Below are 15,544 nucleotides of genomic sequence, written 5' to 3' on the forward strand. Positions count from 1 at the left end.
GGTGGAACGATTTTTTATATCCTCAACGAAGACAAATTACCAAATTTTAACCATTTTGGTGGGATACAGAAGCTAAAACCTTCAAAATACAGAATATCGGGAGGTACCGTTCTATGGGGGCTATATGAAGGCGTGAACCTATACTAACAAATTTCAGGGGGAAAGTTTTATACACCCAACGATAACTAAATACCAAATTTGAGCCATTTTGGTAGGATAATGAAGCTAAAACCTTAAAAATACCGAAAATCGGGAGGTACCGTTCTATGGGGGCTATATCAAAACGTGGACCGGTATATCCCACTTTCAGTACCAACCATTCTGCAAGTAATAAAAACTTCTGTACCAAATATTGACTTTCTATTGCGAGCTGTATTTTGATTTCAACAGACAGGCGGACGGACAGACATTGTTAAATTGACATCGAATTTTATGCCGATCAATAATATATATACTTTATAGAGTCTCCGACGAATATTTCGATGTGTGACAAACGGAATGACAAATTTAATTATACCCTCCATAATATGGTGGTGGGTGTAAAAATTCGCGATTGTGGCACTGATTATTCTTCAAAAATATTTTTAAAAAATCCACAATTGTGGCACTGATAATTCTTCAATAATATTCTTAACAAATCATCGAATGTGGCACCGAATATTCTTCAAAAATATTCTTTAACAAATACACGATTGAGGCACTGAATATTCTTCAAAAATATTCTTTAAAAACTCCACAATTGTGGCATTGATTATTCTTCAAAAATATTCTTTAACAAACACACGATTGCGGCACAGATAATTCTTCAAAAATATTCTTTCAAAAATCGACGAATGTTGCACTGAAAAATCTTCAAAAATATTCTTTTAAAAATCCGCGATTGTGGCGCTGAAAATTCTTCAAAAATATTAATTAAAAAAATCAACGATTGGGGCACTGGTAACTCTTCCAAAATATTTTATAAACAATCCACGATTGTGGCATTGATAATTCTTCGAAAATATTGTTTGAAAAATCCACTATTGTGGCACTGAAAATTCTTCAAAAATATTCTTTCAAAAATCCACGATTGTGGAACTGATAATGCGCCAAAAATATTATTTAAAAAATTCAAGGTTGTGCCACTGATAATTCTTGAAAATGTACTTAAAAAATTTACAAAAAAAATCCACGATTGTGGCACTAATAATTCTTTAAAAATTTTCCTTAAAACTCCACAAATATGACGCTGATAGTAACTATAAAAATATTCTTTGAAAAATCCACCAAATATTATTTAAAAAATCCACGATTAGGGCCCTGATAGTACCTTACTTTAGTTGATGTGCCAAATCATATAGTGAAATTCTTACTACAATTAATATAAAAAATGGATCGAATTACCGACTAATGTGATATATCAGTTCTTAGACCAGCTAAGCCCACCTGCTTTTCATCAATGTTAAGTTGATCGTTTGTTCTTCCATTGACAGGCTTTGCTTATGGAATACCCCTAATCGAAGCGAAGATATTCGCAAAGATTTAAACATTGACTTTTATTCCACATAAGTGTTTAGACCAAAATCAATAGGCTTCCTCCACTCTAGGACCCCCGTCAACGCCCGTGACGATCAGATTAAAATTGCGACATGTAGCGTGATTACAACGTTTAGATGTGTTACAAACTTTTGCGTCAAAATCATCTTATTATATCCACCCCACATAGTGGTGTAGGGTACTAAAATACGATTTACTGAGTAAATTTTACTCCAATACCCCAATTTTTTACTTTACTTTCAATCGAATAGGACAAATACCCCAACTTTTTACTTTAGTATCGCTCACTTCAATCGACTGGGACGTAGCATTATTTCCTCAAACTCAAAAAGTTTGGTTACAATTTTGTTATTTTGAATTTTGAGTAATATTTTCTCAATGTGCGAACTTTCAAATTGCCTAAAAGTTCATATTTTATGGTGAAAGCAATGTTCGCTGGGTCAAACTTCACATCTTGTCACACATTAAAGAAAAATATTTTGGGGGGGGGACATTTCTCACGCTAGTTTAGAATATTTCCATGGTAATGGCGGCTTGCACACTGCATTTCCTTTTGACAAACTGCACAAAAAGTGTTGATAGAGGGAGGAATTGTGACAACAAATCAACAGAACAACAACATTTCACTTTTCCACCAATCCAACACTCTATCTTCTACGAAGCAATAATAAACAAATTAAAGATAAATATATTGTATTTCTTTACGTTTCAACGGCACAAAAACTCTTTCTACACATAATTTTGTTGTTATTGTGTTTTCTCATTCAATCTTAACCACACGGCTGATACATTTGTTAAATGTCAGCGCAAATGTTGCATGAAATGAAATGTGGATAACCTCAAGGTTTACACCAAGAAGGAGGCCTTCTTATCAAAACAAAGCCGCAGAATTGTGAAAATTAACGGTCAGTCAGTGCTATGGGCGATGAAAGATAGTTGGGCAGGTGTGGATTAATCTCAATCTAATTACGAAGAAATGTAATATTTCAATCCCCCACACCCAATAACTTGAGCTTGGAAACTATCGATAGTCTGACTATAATTTTGATTGCTGTCGAAAAACAAGATTAACGTCGTTCACCAAAACATGTCTTTTGGGTTATTTGTGGCGAATTATTTGAAAAAATATTCGTTTGTCCAGGTCCACACTAGAGTTATTTCAACTAAATAATTTAATGAAATTAGGCGTTCATAGATTGAGTCCCCCCCCACTACAACAATTTCATAAAATTACGTTAGTATGAAACCCAATCTAAGAACGCATATTTTCATGATTTTTTTTCATTGAAATCACTCTAATGTGGACCGGGACTTTTGAATCCGATGTAAAATATGCTTTACGATAGCGACCAAACGATAGCCAAACTATAGATAGTTTTCCAGCTCTACAAATAACTCCTACCTTTGGTGTTTTAATAAAAATTCTCTTTGAACTTACCTGGTGGACATCCCCATTCTTGGAACGAAGGCAAACGTTGTTCATGTGATGAGGTAGCGGAGCCAAAACCCATTCCCGAGCCACCGCCAGTTTGTCTCCTACTATGCTGACGCCTACTAATTTGTAGCAAACAATCAATTCTCCCACTTGTCGTGTCAGTAGACGCACGTCCTGTGTTACATCTTTGGCATTATCCAAATCAAAAATAGAATTTAAGCCCCGCTCACGTAAACCATGTCGCGCCGCAGTATATTGGAAGACCATAATCCGTTGCATCAACCAAAATACTGTCGCTAACTTCAAATTCATCATCCAAGTAATCACCTTTATCATCCGACATCTTCTTGGCTATTGACTATCCTGGCCATGGCCGCCTTTTTTGAACGCTGCTGTTGATATTGCTGCTCATCTTCTTGTCGCTGTAAATCGGCATTGACCTGTTATAATTGCTGTTGTTGAAGGCGTAATTGCATTTCCACATCGCCAAGACGTTTCTCTCTTTGCAGCAACCGGCGCAGTGAGTGTTCCACAAGGGTCTGTCAAGTGAGAAATCCAGGGAGCTAAGGCAAATTAAAAAGAAGAATAAGTGTGTCACTGGTGCTGTTGTTGTCGCTGTTCTTGTGGTTGGTTGACTTGAAGGACGTTTATAAAGATGCAGAGACAATTAGCGTTTTAAGATGGTGGTTTACTATCGTTGCTGTAGAACTGCTGCAGGTAGTTTGGCTTCTTAAGCCAGTTGCAGAAGTAGTTGTTGTTGTCGTTTTTTTGGGTTCTGTTGTGGCTTTTATGTTTGGTACGTGAGAAGAAGGTTGTGGATGAAACGAAGGAAGGATTTATGCTGTTGTTAATGCTCCCAGAAAAACGTTCGATGCCAAAGATGATATTTAAGCATGGGTGCACTCACTCTTTTTACAAGAGCGTGACCCCCAAAAGGTGCAATTCATTTTCAGATCCTAAGCATGTCATCTTCTTTGGAATGGTATCATTAACAACCGTTTCACATAACATCTATATCAAGTCTTTCGCATGGCACCTTAACCAATTCCCTAGAATAGAATTTTCACCAACCCTTTGGTATGTCATTTTTACCAAACCTATGGCATAGCATCCTAATGAACCCTTACGTATGTAATTTTTACCAACCCATTTGCATGATATTTTCACGTCTTGCTTGAATAAATGCTGTATTGACAAATTATTTTCATGATAAACAAAACTCTTTATTAATTCAAAGTAATTCATTAAATAAATACATATATAATTTAATTATCATCAAGAAGTACAAAATTTTAGATTTTCTGCTTAATCTGGCCCTGCGTTTATCTCCACTTCTAGGAATGTTCTTGTTTCGATTGCATGTAACCACAGATCTACTGGAGTTATTTGATTAGGTTTGGCAGGGCAGTTGAAAATGTGCAGTGTATCGTGCGGGCCTGTGCCGCATACTGGACAGATGTTTTGTACGTTGTCATCGATCATTGCCCTATAGGAATTTAGACGGCTGCACCATTCCAAACGTAGTTGAGCGAAAACTACTCTGGTTTGTCGTGGTAGCTGACGCTCGGATGTTCCCGAGGTTCGCATTCAAACGATAGTTGTTTATGCATCTAGCGGCTGCATCCATGTGGATGCTATTTAAACCTGCTTAATAGGCTTGTTGATCTAGGGGTTCTCTTGTAACGTTGCACCTCTCTTTCTGAAGATCGCCCGTGACATGCCTGCGTGTAGTCGTGGTGTCCTTACCATCATATGGTGAGTACTGCAACGAAAGCATACAATTCTGTTGATGTACTGGAAGAATCTTTCTCTTCTCGTGTAGATGGTCCACTGAAGATATGATCCTGACCCTGTTGCAGTTCGCAGGGGCGGCATTCTGACAGGTTTGAATATTTTTTCCATCGCGTTGGACTTATATTCGCGGACCAAATTGGCGTCGCATGACCACATTTCAACAAGGTTTCTTTATCTGCTAACCAAGTGCTGCCGGCTAGGGATTTGACGACCTTGTTCCTACATCTCAGCTTGACGCAGATAGCTGTGATATGTGAACATGCTGTCGAATATGAATTTTGGGGTAGCTCTGGTGGTCTGAATTCTTTTACCATCGACAATGACATTCAACTCTGTTCTCACCTCTGCCACCCATGTGGTGGTGAACAGAGTGTCTTTAGATTTGGTGGTGTATATTTGCATATTTCTCGCGTGGGAAAAGGCATTACCAATGCAAAAGATCCTGTGAAGTCATGGCATCTAATGGAACCACATCCATAAAATGATGCTGGGCTGCTGCTGTTGATTAAATCCTTCATGCCGAATGCTGTCGCTATCCTTCAACTGTTGATGAGTTTGATTTGATTGTGACATTTTCTTGCTGCAATTATTATCCAGATATGTTTTTATTGTTGTTGTCGTTTTAACACTTTTTTTGATTATGCTGATGATACTGCTGGGCTGCACTTGATTCGCCGTTTGTTGTTAAACCCAGCATATTGTCGTTGGGATTGTTGTTATTGTTGCCGGCTGTTGACACTGTTGTTACTACTGTCCGTATGGAATTTATTGCAGCATTGGGTGTTGTCATCTCATCACCCAAATCTTTTCTAATTTTGTCTTATGTCCGTCTGATCCTTGACAATAGTTCGTCCCTTTTGAAGTTGAGGGCCTGTTAGTGCGGCGTTTGTTTGTAAGGAGCCTTTTGTTATTTTGCTTGATTTTTGTTGTTTTTTTTCTTGATTTCTTGCTATGTATTTGGTTTTTATCCTGTTGGGACAACGCTGTGACGTTGTTGTCTACGTACTTCGTTGTCTTTTGTTTAAAGATGTTCTTTTTGCTGATGATGACGAAAATTATGCTGCTGCTGTAAAATCATGCAAAAGTAAACCGAATGCAAACGATAGACCGGACGGTTTGATGTCATTACACGGACTGGCTAGACAATGGCCCTTTAAGTAGCAGCGTTGTGTGTGTGCTGTGTACATGTGTGCGTATGAGTATTTTTGTAATGAAAACAACTCAAAAGGGGTAGTGGGAAAGAAAAAGAGAATGTAAGAAAAAAGAGGAAAACCTAAACAAACTCTTGTGGAAATAGATGTTCTCTACTCAGCTTCTCTCTCTCCGTAATTTAGATTGGGGTTATCTTCCAGGTAGTGAGAGGGAAGAATGTATGAGTGTTTTTTCGTCGTTTCGTTCTGAGGAATCAACCGGCCATTAATTTGTTTGGTGGGTTGTTGTTGATTTTTTTCCCATAAATCTTGGCTAAACATTTAGCACCACTTCTCATCAAAAAACTTCTAACATGGTATAAGGGAAACCATGCTATGCATGCTGCTGCAGTTGCACAGTGGTCGAAATCACCGATCTAGCAGCACGAAATGAATAACTTCCAAACATATGGAGATATGTTTCTGAATTTTTGTACAACTCAGTCTGGGTCCGTGGGTAAAAACGGACTAAATATGAACAACTAATACCTCCCAATATTCGGTATTTTAAGGATTTTGTCAACATTTTCAGACCAAATAAGCTGAATTTTGACATTGGAGGTTCTCGTTGGTTATACATCTTCTCCACCAAAAATTGTGAATATAGGTCTTTGTTTCGATATAGCTTACTTATAACTGTACCGCTTTTATCAGCAAGAGCTGCGGCGAGTTGCATCCAAATTTTGCTTATTCGGAATCTAGGATGTCCAACTTAATTTGTTAAAAAAATTCGACTGAAGGTTACAGAACAATTGTAGTTACGCTTCATTCAACAAAAGCATATTAATTACACTAAAACACAAGAAAAATAATAATTTTTGAAAACTTATTGCTATAGAACTGTGTACCTCCAGGTCCCACATAATTTTTTAATTTAATTTACACTTTCGTCAATCAATTAAAAACAAACTTTGTTTAGTTTTATTAAGAATTTATTTAAGAATTAAACAAATATGAATTCAGATATTTTACTTTGGATAGTGAATAACTAAGAGAATATTTACAACAACAATATAGTAAAAAGCAAAATTTTAGTCAGCAGAGTATCTGCCATCGATACAATGAAAAACATTTCGCAATTTTATACACTGATTTGTTGACTTTTGCGCCGCAAGATCACTGATTTCGACCAGTGTGAGCTGTTAAGAACTATCGAATTGCTTTACACAACATGCTGTAGAATCTGGATTCTTTTCAAATCCTTTGTTTTATTTTTTTGCTCTGCTATTCTTGTTACAATACTGATGACTGCTGGTTGGCTGTCTGACACTTATCATCGGTTGTGTCCTGGTTTAACCAGTTTTTGCTTTCGTTTTGTGTTTTCCTTTTTATCACAGTTTGTTTATTTCTGTTTCGCCAAAGTGTTACCACTTCTTTTATCTTCTTAAACAAACAATTGCAACAACAGCAGTATGTATTCTTTGTTTTTTATGTTTGAAATTTTGTCACTTTCAGTATTGCTTCTAGTTGATTTTTTCCCTCCTTCAAATGTCTGGTTTCTTCTGCTTGCTTATTGCTTTCCTCTTTAATTTAAAACCAGTTCAAACATTCCGCTTAAATCTGCAAGAGAAAGAAAAAAATTTTTAACAAAAACATTGTTTACAAAGTGAATGATTGTGATTAATTTGGTTAAATAACAAAGGACAAATATCCTGAATTTTTTCACATTCCCAAATTTTTATATTGATAATTGAGTATTGATTCTTTTTCAAATAACCAACATTTAAAAAAAAATAATTCCAGCCGTTTTGAAGCATGAGTTTAAAGCTTCTATGCTACGTACAAATCACAATGATTTTTTTCTTTTCAGATGTCCATACCTCAGAGAATATATTTCCGATCGAATTGTAAATTTTACCAAATATGATATGACACTTATACTTCAAAATAGATTAATAAATTTAATTTTCATATCGGTTGAAAAATAGAAGAGTTATATATTTTTTGTGTCTTAACTTTTTGGTTTTTTCATATTTTCCTTTATAAGACATTGGTACCTTAGTGCGTAATTATTAAGTAGAAAAATTACAATCACAATCATACGCACTTAGGTACCAATGTTTGATAAAGGAAAATACAATATTTAAAACACAAAAAATGCATAACTCTTCTATTTTTCAACCGATTTCATTGTTTTTGGAAAGCTAACTAAATTTCCTCTTGCCAAAAGTAAGTAATTACACGGCTTGGTATCTTCTACGCAGCCTGGAGGACGAGGAAAGACATTTTCCTGTTTTTAGTGAATTCTTTCACACTTAATCCACTATAAGTTAGCAACTTTTTAACCGGTTTAAAAGAATTATGGCTTGTTCGAAAGATATTATTCTCACTTTTTTTAAAAAGAAGAATCGTTTGCGAAAAGAAGAGGTTAATTCCGTTTAAATTTAAAAAACCAAAAAACCCCGATTTTCACTTCATTTACCGTTATAAAAACGAAGTGACCCAAAGAAACCAAAAGTACTTTCATCATTCATAGGTTCCCACAAAACAGAATTTATGCATCAGAACCACTGCAAACAAATTTTGTCGACTTTTTTGTCACAGTGTATTTGGTCTTAAACGACATTCTTTGTATTGAATATAAACAAAAATAAATATAAATTTACAAAGTCATAATGGGCAGCGCCAAAACGGCCTAACACACATGCTAAAAAATTAAACTGATTATAAAGATCTAACCAGAAACTTTTGAAATAAATACTTAAAAGAATCTTTTTAAATCCTCTTATAAACCCATTGTGGTTATCAGATTATAATATTCGATAAAACCACAACTATTGAACAATGGTATTTTAAATGTGAAAATTATTGTATGTGTGTCAGCCTGCGACTGTGATTTGACACAGTATCCCTCGCGTATGTTCAAAAGCGGTTTTGAAAATGTTATTAAAATCTCTTTAAAATGTCTATAAAATCCAAATTTCAATTTAGTGCCTAACTTTTATCCGGGAACCTACTTTTCTTATTTGTAGATGTATCTGTAACTATAAAATGCTATTTCATTTGGAATTCAAATTTTATGTTGGATTTTATGATCGCCGGTAAAATAGTTATAGAGGCTTTACACGATCTGAACGGCATTATACACGACCTGAACGGCATCTTTATAGACAACCTGAAGAGCATCTATATATGCGACCTTAAGTATGTCTTCCTAGACGACCTTAAGGACGTCTTTATAGATGACCTTATGGACGTATTTATAGGCGATCTTAAGGCTGTCTTTATAGGCGATCTTAAGAATGTCTTTATAGAGGACCTGAAGGGCGTCTTGATATGAGACTTGAAAGTCGTCTTTATTGACGACCTGAATGGGGTCTTTACAGACGACCTGCAGGGAGTTTTTATATACGGTTTGAAGGAAGTCTTTATACATGACATGAAGGGGGTCTTGATAGGCGACCTGAAGGACATCTTTACAGACGAACTCAAGTAAATTTTTAAGGCGACCTGAATGGTGTCTTTATAGCGTCTTCGATTTTTTCGTTGTAAAGTCCTAACTTTCAGTTCAAATAAGATGTCTATTTTATTTAAACTCTTTTTAAATTTCTCCAAAGACGAATTTTTCACTGTCCTTGCAAAAACGAAAAAGAACAAACTGAACAAACTACATTTTAATAAATTTTCATTTAATCAAAATCATGCTTTACACTAGGGAATCTTCTTTAGTTTTATGTTTTCCTTCTTTTTACGTTACAGTTGAAAGAAAGAAATTTCACGCACACACCGAGGCAATATTGTTGCCTCTTGTTTTGCAGCAACAGTTCTTTTCTAAGTGCCGGTCTAGTGATGCTGGCTGGCAGTTAACCTAATAGTGAATGACTGACTGTTGCAACAGCTCTGACGGCAACAGCAGCAGCATCTAACAGCTGTAGCAGTAGTAGTAGTAGCTCATTTCAATGGCCACAAGAGTTAAGGTAAGGAGTAATACCATATTGTCTAGTCAAACCTCCTAAAGCTGAACAAGTCTCGACGTCTCATTTGAGTTGTTGTACGTGTAGTTATCCTTATAGGTAGTTAAACAAAATAATAAAACCAAAAAGTATAAAGGACAACTGATATACCAACACTATAGCAAATTTGCCGCTCATGTTTTGTAGTAAAAAAGTAAATGAATGAATGAGTACGTGTGTGGCTGTTAGGATGGATGATAGACAGTCAGAGAGGGTTTAAGAGAAGTTAGTTAGTGGAGTTTCTTGCTGTTTTTTAACAACAAACTACTTCTACAACTGCATTATCCCCAGTTGGAAATTAAATCTTTGATGACCATTTCATTAAGGACAAAATTTCAGAATCGTCTTTATGCAAGACAATGTTACCGAATTTTTCACTCTTGCATGTGCAATGTGTGATATTGTGAATGACAATATTTCATGTCATGCATACAGCAAAAATATCAAGTTTCTTTTCATGACTTTGAAATCAGTATAAGTTAAAGATTTGAACAAGCCAGTCACGTGTTTGAAATATGCTATCTATACAATTAAGAAACAAGGTGTAAGTAAAAACAATAGGTAAATTCGGCGAATATTGTATATACGGTAATTAAAATTGTGTCTTTTTTTATAAATATTTGTCCAATTTGTTCAAGGATAAGTAAATGGAGCAGAATATGTTTTTCAGTAAGTTCAACAAAAAATATATTAAATAGGTAATAGCATCTTACTTACTTACTTAGCTGGCCCATTACAGAACATTTGTTCTATAGGCCGAACTAAGAAGAGATCTCCATTCCTCTCTATTTGTTGCTTTGCACTCTGGAATACCGCGCCTTTTCATCTCATCATCCACTTGCTTGCGCCATCTATTCCTTGGCCTGCCAATTCTGCGTGCACCGCCATGTGGCATGTATTCATACGCCTTTTTAGCGGGTTCATCATCGCTCATTCTTATGATATGGCCTAGCCATCGCAATCGCTGCATCTCGATACCTTTAACAATATTGATGTCGTTGTATAGCAGATACAGCTCGTGGTTCATGCGACGTCGATATTCACCGTCAACGCAGATTGGTCCGTAGATCTTTCGAAGAATTTTTCTCTCAAACACACCAAGCACTGCCATGTCTGCTTGCGCAAGTACCCAGGCTTCGGAGCCATACATCAGCACGGGTAGTATCAGTGTTTTGTAGAGCGTTATTTTTGTTTGACGAGATGTGGCTTTGTTTTTAAACTGCTTACTTAATCCAAAGTAGCATCTGTTGGCCAATACAATTCTTCTTTTTATTTCACAACTGATGTCGTTTGTTGTGTTGACGGAGGTGCCGAGGTAGACGAAGTCTTTTACTACCTCAATATTATAGGAACCAACTTCCACAGTCGGTCCGAGCTCAATGGACGCATTGCGCGTCGACACCATCAACTTGGTCTTCTCACCGTTTACCGCCAGACCCACTTTAGCAGATTCTCCTTCGACCTTTATAAAGGTATCAGTTACTTCTTTTACTGATCGACCCATGATGTCTATATCATCAGCATAAGCAAGTAACATGTGACTATTGGTGTAGATTGTGCCACTTCTTTTGACGTTTGCCTCTCGTATAACCTTTTCTAGCAGGATGTTGAAGAGGTCACACGAAAGGCTGTCTCCTTGTCTGAAACCTCTTTTGGTACCAAACTCTTCGGAGAGGTTCTTTCCTATTTTAACTGAGGACCTCGTGTCAGTTAAAGTCATTTTACAAAGCCGGATGAGCTTTGCGGGAATACCAAATTCAGACATGGCTTGGAATACCTTTGAGCGCAGCGGACTGTCGAAGGCTGCTTTATAATCGACAAAAAGGTGGTAGGTGTCGATCTGCATCTCTTGGGTCTTCTCCAGGATTTGCCGCAGGGTAAATATCTGGTCAATGGTGGACTTGCCAGGTCTAAAGCCGCATTGGTATGGTCCAATAATCTCGTTGACCATTGGCTTTAGTCGTTCGCACAATATCCCTGACACGATCTTGTAGGCAATAGGGAGTAGACTTATGCCCCTATAGTTAGAGCATACAGTCTTATCTCCCTTCTTGTGGACGGGGCACAGGATACTCAGGTTCCAATCGTCGGGTACTCGTTCTTCCTGCCAGATGGTGCTAACTAGCTGATGAATACACCTTATCAGCGTGTCGCCTCCGGTTTTGAACAGCTCGGCTGGTAAGCCATCGGCCCCTGCTGCCTTATTATTCTTCAGCCGATTTATTGCTGTCTTTACCTCATCTTGGCTGGGCGGTATACATTCAATACCATCTTCTGGGATTGGGACTGTGGTATCTTCGTCGTCTTCGCTGCTATTGGATACCAACAGATTTGAAAAATGTTCTTTCCATATCCTGAGTACACTATCTGTATAAGTTACCAAATTACCTTGCTGGTCTCTACAGGAGGATTTGCCTGTACCAAAGCCATCAGTTTGATGCTTGACTCTTTGGTAGAATTTTCGGACTTCATTCTGGCTCCTGTACATCTCGATTTTTTCACACTCCCGCTTTTCCATCTCTCTCTTTTTCCTGCGGAAAAGACGTTTCTCCTCTCTCCTTTTCTCCCTGTATCTCTCTCGTGCGCTACGCGTTGCTACGGATTATAAAGTAGCCTTATATGCCGCATTTTTCTCTTCGGTGGCAGCACGACACTCCTCATCATACCATGGATTCCTTGGTGGAGGTCTCTGGTATCCAAGTATGGATTTTGCGGCTGTTTGCATGGAGTGGGCAATGCTTTGCCATTGCGCTGATATGTTATCGGGATGAGGAGGGCTTTGATTAAGCAATTGGGCTAGTTGAGTGGAATATGCTGTGGCTATCTGTTGTGATTGCAGCTTATCGATGTCTAACTTTCGTGTTGTGTCTGTTCGTACTTTGTTTGCTACGTTTAAGCGGGTGCGTACCTTTGCTGCAACAAGGTAGTGGTCCGAATCAATGTTTGCGCCTCGGAACGATCGTACATCCAACACGCTCGATGAATGTCTTCCATCTATCACAACATGATCAATTTGGTTTCTTGTTTTCTGATCTGGAGACAGCCAGGTGCCCTTATGAATATCGAGATGATTAAATCTGGTACTGCTAACTACCATGTTTTTTGCAGCTGCAAAGTCTATCAGTCTCATACCATTGTCAGATGTTTCACTGTGGAGACTGAATTTCCCGACTGTTGGGCCAAAGATATTCTCCTTTCCAATTTTGGCATTAAAATCGCCTAGAATGATTTTAATGTCATGGGCAGAGCAACGGTCATATGTTTCTTCTAAGCGCTCGTAAAATATATCTTTGGTCTGTTCGTCCTTTTCTTCAGTGGGAGCATGAGCGCAAATAAAGCTGATGTTGAAGAATTTAGCTTTTATTCGAATTGCAGCAAGTCTTTCATTCACTGGAGTGAAGCTGGATACAAGATGTTTTAGTCTCCGACTAACTACGAATCCACAACCAAACTCATGCTTTACGTCATGGCAGCTATAATACAGTGCGTCACCTTTAGGTGTTGTTGTGACGCCTTTCACAATCCATCGTATTTCCTGTATGGCAGTAATATCGGTCTTGTACTTTTCAAGTACGTCTGCCAATGCGAAGACTGCACCTTCTCTATAAACAGTGCGAACATTCCAGGTGCAGATTCGCAGATCATGGTCCTTAAAACGTTTGCGGGGTTCGTCAACTTTAGAGGGGTTTGTTTTTCTTTTCTTTCGTTTTTTCATAGTAGGCTGTTTTTTCTAGGGGAGGGTTACTAACCCGACGCCCAAACCCAAGTTTTTAACGTTCTTATGGGTGAACGCGCGGCACATGTTAGCTCACTACCTTTAACGGGTGTTAAAGGCAGTTCCCCAGGTGACACCACGGGGAGGTCAGTGTCCACTTGGGATGAAAGAGGGACCAAGATAAATCCTGGGCTTTGCCATGTTAAAACCGGTCAGGACCGTTCCTTGGTATCTTCCATCCCCTACGGTAATAGCATCACAGATTTTAAAATTTTTGTAGATTTTTCAGTTTGTTTAATGGTAAACTATAGTCGGAGAGGAAGAAATACTCTGCAGAAGTGGAGAGTGACAAATGTAAGTAATGTTATGGAAAATTACTAATCTTTTCAGGTTGGAATCCATTTAGAGGCCATTGAAGAAGCATGTGCGCGACATATTGAATAATGGCTAAGTTTAAGACAAAGTGGTCTATATATTCACCAACGACAAGGTACAATCCAATGTCCACTATATCGTCGTTAAAGATAACTTCGCTTACATTGTCGCTCAACTTGTCATGATCAATTTTCGCGACATTTTTGTGAAAATGTCGTCGATGATCCCAAAGGGCTGTCGCCGAGCCGTCTTCAGTGGATTGGGTACAACTTTTAAGACACATTGCAGACAATTTCCAACTGGATCCTTTAGAATTATCCTGCACACACACTCTCTCACAAACATTTCACAGGAACACAAGCTTTCTTCTTTCTCATCTCAGACTATTATATTGTTGTAGTTTTTAATTTGTTGTTGAGTTTTTTGTTTCAGTTGGATGGGTAATATGAGACGAAGTACGAGTGGAAGAGAGGCGGAAATATCACCCATTAGAGGAGGGGAAAATAACAGCATTTCTCCTATGGAGTCTTGAAATTCAAGTGGTATTGTTTATTTATTGAAGACATTAAATCAAACTACATGCAAAAGACTAAACTTAGAGTGACATAGATATTCAGTCAAATTAGAAAAGCGTACGAAAACCACTCAAGAGAAAGAACACAGTTTCTTAAAGTAGATGTGAAATATTTGTTTTTTACTGTAGACCTTCTACACTCTGTGTTACATTAACTGTTCACAATCGGGTTCATACATCAGTTCTAAGATTTTTACAGAAAATCAAATCAGAAATGTTTAATTAAATTTTAATTTGCTTTCGGGAATGGGAAAAAGAGTAAACATTGAGAAAATTGTTATATCTTAAAATAACTCTAGCGGCAATAGCAAAACTTGAAGCAATGTATCATTTTCTCGACCTCATAACGAATAATTTGGACCACTTATCTTTTTTTCATTCGATTCAGAAACCCTATATAGGACATTTTATGGCGATTGGTTAACGTTAACCTGTGTCACCCAAACGATCTTTGTTTCCATAGTAATTTGTATGGGACCGAAAATGTCAAAATTCCGAGTACAATCGTCGAAAAAATTTTACCAGCTCAATGTTGGGGATAAAAAATGAAAATCGGATTGTATTTTGATATAGCTATACAGGGTCCAAAATACCTAAAGCAAATATGCTTTTTGGAAAATTTTTCCATCGATTGAACCATAAATGCGGCCTTTAGAGATTTTTTCCACCTTTGGTCCCATACAAATAAATTACTATGAAAACTAAGATCACTCATGTGGCACGGGTTAACGATAATGGGGAATTTCATATACTATAAGGTTTTTGGACCAAGTCGAAAAAATAGGGGGCTGGACTTAAAAACAGAACAGAAAAATGTTTGTACGTTTGTGCCTTGATAACACAACAACTGCTGAAATTTTTGGAGTATATTAAAGCATGGTCTGAAAGAAACATAGGCTATAATAAATTTTGAAATTCCGCTTTGATGTGGATATGAGCATCAGAAGTAGAGGTACCTCTTAAAAGTTTAAT

The 15,544-nt window shown here is 37.3% G+C and overlaps 1 long non-coding RNA gene across 1 annotated transcript in view; it reads right to left on the reverse strand.

The window, feature by feature from the left end:
• Positions 1 to 6,865: 6,865 nt before the first annotated feature.
• LOC141389716 (uncharacterized) overlaps positions 6,866 to 15,544 on the reverse strand; it is a 47,313-nt gene continuing 38,634 nt past the window's right edge. The window contains exon 2 of the long non-coding RNA XR_012409148.1: positions 6,866 to 7,515. This is a non-coding gene — a long non-coding RNA (uncharacterized lncRNA). The remainder of the gene's footprint in view (positions 7,516 to 15,544) is intronic.

The sequence above is a fragment of the Musca autumnalis genome, unplaced genomic scaffold, assembly GCF_047663935.1.
Source record: "Musca autumnalis isolate F117 unplaced genomic scaffold, ASM4766393v1 scaffold_1, whole genome shotgun sequence".
Taxonomy (NCBI): Eukaryota; Metazoa; Arthropoda; class Insecta; order Diptera; family Muscidae; genus Musca; species Musca autumnalis.